The sequence below is a fragment of the Brassica napus genome, chromosome C4, assembly GCF_020379485.1.
Source record: "Brassica napus cultivar Da-Ae chromosome C4, Da-Ae, whole genome shotgun sequence".
NCBI lineage: Eukaryota > Viridiplantae > Streptophyta > Magnoliopsida > Brassicales > Brassicaceae > Brassica > Brassica napus.
The window spans coordinates 17,381,820-17,387,981 of NC_063447.1; the positions used below are offsets into that span (position 1 = coordinate 17,381,820).

The 6,162-nt window shown below is 34.7% G+C and overlaps 1 long non-coding RNA gene across 1 annotated transcript; it reads right to left on the bottom strand.

Annotated features, from left to right (window-relative positions):
- Positions 1-4,578: 4,578 nt before the first annotated feature.
- On the bottom strand, positions 4,579-6,162 carry LOC106433230. Its single transcript, XR_001286546.3, has 4 exons — positions 5,740-6,162; positions 5,323-5,512; positions 5,138-5,230; positions 4,579-4,837 (listed from the first exon to the last, which is right to left on the bottom strand). It is a non-coding gene; the product is annotated as an uncharacterized LOC106433230 (long non-coding RNA).

Here is a 6,162-nt window from a genome sequence, read left to right on the forward strand (position 1 = left end):
GGACCGAGCAATTTAAACAACCCATCATGAAACAATAGTTATCGAAGCCCAAATAGCAGCCCAAGAGAAACGATTGTAAATTGTTAATATCAAGACACGTGACACGCTTAGACTCTCTTATTTAGTGACGTGACCTCTCAAGAAGAGAGTAAAACTCTTCTTTATAGTATAACAGCAACAGATGCAGCTACACTGGCTACAGTAATAGCACCGTGAATCTGATATAGTTTTTGATTGCATATAACAGGGCTGGAACAGCAAGAAGCACATTGTTCCGGACTGCCTGCAAAATAGACTCATTGCATTATAAAAACTCAACCAATTGAACTTAGAAGTTTCAAATTATATCTACTGGTTAGTAACATCAACATTCCAAAATCTAACAAAACCCAATAAACTGTAAAAAGATGATACGTAGATGAGAGAATGTTATGACAATGCCAAGAGATCAGATAACAAAAGGTAAAGAATCTAACTTTAAATTTGAGAATATGCCCTAGGAACTCTAGTACGACTCTTTAATTAATTTGACTCTTTTTAATTAGCAAAGAAGAAGTACCTGGACAAATATTGAAACAGATAGAAGTGGCTTGTCTCCAACTTTTTTGGTGCTTGGCCTACACTTTGAACACAAACAATTAGGTATTGATAGATCCATTCTCAGAAAAGCGAGCGAGTTAAAAATAGATAACAATTTTTAAATCAAATTGTCTGTATGCACAAAACTGAGTGAGAGCAATCACCATCAGATCTCTAATAAATGAAAACAGAAAAGTAAAGTCCCAAAACATACGTTCTAGTGAGGATGATTCTCAGAGATGAGGCTTACCTATTTTATAGGTGTAGTATGATTCACAAACCAAACATCTGAAAACATGAACTTGAGCAAAATCGACACATAATCTTTACAAAAGGGGGGTTTCGAGGTGTTACATCTACATGGCCAGAATCACCTCTCTGGATATTTGGATCACTTTCTTATTCCTCTTTTGCAATTTGTGGCTTTATTCATTTTTTCGGAGAACATGGATGGACCTATGAACAGAAGATCCAAACAAAGAGTGATTATTGCAAAATTCATATCAGATTCACAATAATAGAACAAACAGAGAGACCTGAAAAGGAAAAAAACATGACTTGGGTTGTCACATATTATGATCATTCGTTAATCCCTATCTACTCGTTGCCATACATGTAACCTGAGGATCCATGACGTGTTGTAGCAGGCTGCATAGGTTAAAGCTGGAGATGTATTAGGCATGTGAGTTGCAAACCGGTTTACATTCACCGTCACCGGCATCATGGTCGCCTGTTCATATGACAAACAAAAAAATAATCAGAAAAGCTTCATAACGAATTAAAAACAAAAACAAAAACAAAAACAAAAACTATTTTGATAATGAATACAGGAACAAAATGATCTCTAGTGAAGAACTACTATTAGGTTTGAAAGTTCCATCACCAAAACACAAAAAACGCGAGAAAGAATTAAAAAACAAAAAGAAAAACTGCGTAGTCAAGCCGGATTCACCATGGCGTCCAGGAGAAGCATGTCGTCCCTCGCCGTCGCGCTTAACAATCATAGCTTCCCAGATTCTAATCAAACAGACCCAGCGGTGGAGGTGCAGCGGCTAGCCTTCTAAACAGCGAGGAAGACAAAGGAATTAGCCATTATCGACTTTGATTTTTTAGAAAGCTTATGAATGTGAAGAAAGAACTGATAAATTTCATGGGTTCAAGCATACGTTTTATAGTTGAAGTTTCTGGCGAAGGCAGTAAATGAGGGAGCGCGACCACTAAACATTTCTGATTTATTGCAATCAGGAAGATGAACAGAGTAGGGTTTCGATGAAGAGTCTGTCGACGGCGGAGTCTCATATAATGGACCGAGCAATTTACACAACCCATCATGAAACAATAGTTATCGAAGCCCAAATAGCAGCCCAAAAGAAACGATTGTAAATTGTTAATATCAGGACACGTGTCACGCTTAGACTCTCTTATTTAGTGACGTGGCCTCTCAAGAATAGAGTAAAACTCTTCTTTATAGTGTACTAGGATCAACCCGGGCTACGCCCGGGTTTTTGTTTAAATTTTTGTTTTTATTATATATTTTGTATGTTTATTTTGATAATCTATTATAAAAATATAAGTAGCTAGACGATTATAAAACTATTTTCAGTTTTTTTTTTGTCTTATGAATTTCAAAGATTTCAATATTTAAATGTCTGATATTTTTGTTATTGAAAATTATATATAAGGTGATGAGAAAAATGAAAAAAAAAATGATTAAATTTTAGCTATGTGTTCTTTTGTTCGTTATTAAATAACTTAAGGTCGACAAAAAAAAACTTAAGGAAATGGTGGATGAGGAGTAACTCAAAACAAACACTCTATACAATCATCTGCATGAATTTTGAATATCATGTCGTTACTTTAGACTATCTCTACAACTTTGTGCGCCTGATTCAACCAGTGAGCGGTTGTTAGAAGTAGTCACATAGGTGTCCCTTGAGCAATTGTCTCCACTCTCTATTCGAGCCACCTGTTTCTAGTTCCGCCTAAGACTTGCTGGTCTCGTTGATGATGTATATACTCCTGCACCCTGTGTATTGGTATTTTATTGAACTGAGAAAAAAAAGAATTTATTATTAGGTAGAAACATTACTTTTGCGTTACATGTATACAAACGTTTTCTCGGACAAAGACTTAAACCATAATGGTCATGCTTACCATATGAAATTTTTTTTTTTGATCTACAAAATTTATCTACGTTTACTAAAAGAAAACAACTTATTAGGATATATCATGGTATGAAGTGTATACATATGTAAATAGATTAGCATAGCTACATTATAATGGAACAATAAATAATAAAACCTCTGATAGGTAAGTGCATTGTACAACACCTTTTTGTAAGTATACAAACAAAATCAAAAACTTTTTAAAGTAGCAAGGAATCATATTATCCAATAAGAACTGAGACAGCCAAATCTATCAAAAACTGTTAATACAGGAATAAGTGACTTAATTTATATCTACCGAACTCGCAGCGCCTCAATTATATCCCGCTGCAAAAAATAATGACAATTTTTTTTATAATGACAATTTGTGAGACATGTTCTGCTTAAAAATGGTGCAGAACTTATTAATTGTGATGTAACCAAATCAGTGTTTCGTATCAAGAGATGTAACACGGTCAAGCTGTGGCAAACGGCAGTCTCTTGCGTGCATGATTAAACCGTCAGAGAAGTAATCTCAAAGTCAATTTTTTTGGAAAAGTATCATAAAATTGATAATCTAAAAACGAAAAAGCTTAATATGCATCACCCACAACATCAGATTCGTAGATATAAATAAGTTAATACCATACCTTACCTTCCTCATCATAAGGAAGATAGAAGGATATGAATACTCAGCATAAAACACCAACCATGGTTTTATAGAAACCTGCGTATGCTACCGAACAAACAGTGTTTTTAAACCCGGACCGAACCGGTGGTCGGACCGGATTGAACCATGAACCAAAAATAATCCGGATTGGGTTAGTGCTAAAACCCAACTAAAATCGAACCAGTTAAAAATTCCTATCGAACCGTCAAAAACCCGGGAACCGGTGACCCAATGAACCGCCCAAACTCCGGTTCGCATATATGCAAAAAATTTTGTTAATGAAACAATTAATTTTTCTTCTTTTTAAGTAAAAATAAGATTTATCAAAGATTAATAAAGTATCGTCTCTCATCGTTTTCTTTTGTCGTTTCTACAACTTATAAATTACAAGATTCATAAAGTTTAATATTCACGTCAAGATATTGTTTTTGTCTACTTCTCCCCTTGTTTAAATTTTTATTTCATGATCACTTGTTTTGAAGACTTTAAATAATTAAAATATTTACGTTTTTGAAATTTGTATTTCAAAATGTAACTTTTACCTAATATGTATATATATATTTTTTAAAGGTGATGAAGATTTAGAGTGATAAGATCTGCGAATAAAGTTTAAATGTGCTTTTCATATTGGTTTTAGATTTTAAGTTTTTCTACACATTATGGCTATGTAAACATTTTATTTGATATGATCTATTTTTAAAAAAAAAATATGAATATTATTTATTAAATATTATTAAATCTAGTTTAATCTAAGTAAACCCGATCGAACCCGATTCAGACCGGTCGAACCAAAATGACCTATGACCCAAAAAAAATCCGGTTCGCTAGCCGGTCCGGTTTTAAAAACATTGCGAACAAACAATTATATTGCCAGACACAAATTATAACTATTAGACCAGTCCTAAAAGAAAAATATTGTCTTCCTCAGTCTGTTGAATGCTATCTTTTACTTCTTAATCCCAAATATGAATTAACTCAAGTTTACTGCTCGGTTGAAAAACGAAGCACAATGGTTCATCTCGGCTGATCTTCTGAGATTGGGTTCCTCAATCGCTCTCTCTGTCAGCATACAGAGCTCTTCACCTATTATGAGAGATGCAACCAACTTAGGATTCACCACTAATAATCCCGTATCTCCCATGGTAATAAAGTACAGAGGATATATGCTTTTGTTAGGTCTCCAGAAATACAAAACCATTTTCTTTAAAAGAATAATATATAATTTATTTTTCTTAAAAACATTCAACAAATTAATTAGAAGTAAGAGCTCGGGCCATGTTTGTATATTCCCTTTCAAATGCGTTCAGGGTTTGGAAACATCAGTTCGGCTTGAAGCATATTGCCCTGAGTCATCACCATGTTTTTCAATTTGAGAACAGCATACCACAGCTTCCAAGGTTCATCCCATGACTTGAGGCGCAATCTGAAGCTTTCCAACCTGGAACTAATACAACAAAAACAGAATAAACAATCAATAGATTATTCAGTTACAAAACACCTCACCACCCTATTTTATGATGCAAGCATCCTAGAAATGGAGCACTCTGACGAAATTTTGAGATGAACATCTGAGGGGGAGGTCATCAGAGGTGGCAATGATTTTGCGAGTTGAAACTTTTGTAAAGAGGCTAATGAGATGTGGAGGTTTCACTTATTTATAGTGCTCTGTTGATATAATTTTGAAACGTATATACTGAAAGTTATTGGGAGATGAGCATATGGATTGAATGAGAGAAATAAATACCTTTGATTGAAGGAAGTAGGAAGTCTGAATCCATAAGTGAGATTGATATCAGTTCCTTATAAACTTCAAGGCAGCCGGACGAAAGACTGAGATCTTGTAAAACAAAAAGGATATGATCAATAACACAACTAACATGCACATAATCAAAAAAGAGATCATGAGAGAAGAATCGAATTACAACTCACAGGTTTGATCCCTAACAAAAATCAGAGACTCATTAGATCTTTCCGGTGATTGCAAATCTTGTGCCTGAGACAAATCTTTGAGGTAAACTTCTGCAGTCGATTGTAATCCTGAACATGTTCAGACAATAGCTAATTGAACCTGATTTTTAAACCTCAAGGTTGAATCGTGGGAAAACGTGTTTGCAGTTTCCTGTAAAAACGGTAAAGCCAATTATGACTTTCTATGAATGACAAATCATTTATCATGAAGATCTAGAATTCAATGAAATCAAGCTGGAGTGGTCTTTCATGTCTACTGGAATTGAGAAACTTTTTGTCTATGGCGACAAAACCCTAAGTGAAGTTGATTTAGAGAGAAGAGATAAACTAAATCAGACATAATCTGTGAACTGTGAGGATGATGTTATGAGGCCTTACCTTTTTATAAGTGGAAATCCAATAGAGAGAGAAGAATCATTGAATGAGTAATCGTGCTTGCAGCGGATGGAAAGAGTTATGATCTCTTAAATGGCGTCGCATCAATACAACTGGTAACGCCTTTGAGGAGAAGAGTCACAAACGAAACGCCACGAACCAAGATAGATGCAAAGATTACTCAAAAAGATTAATCTCACACAACTTTTTAGAAACTCCGCTGTTGGTAGCCCTAATCAGTTTGAGCAGGAGTTGACGAACCCTAAAACTAAATGTCGGCTACGCTTTACGAAGATGAAGAAGAATAATGGGACAACCTTTTCTTTATTCTCAGACTATATCACCTAATTGCAAGCCTACAACATTTTTACACGCTTAAGCCCAATTGAAACTAAACGAAAGCGAGAATTTGTTCAGTAGGAGAAA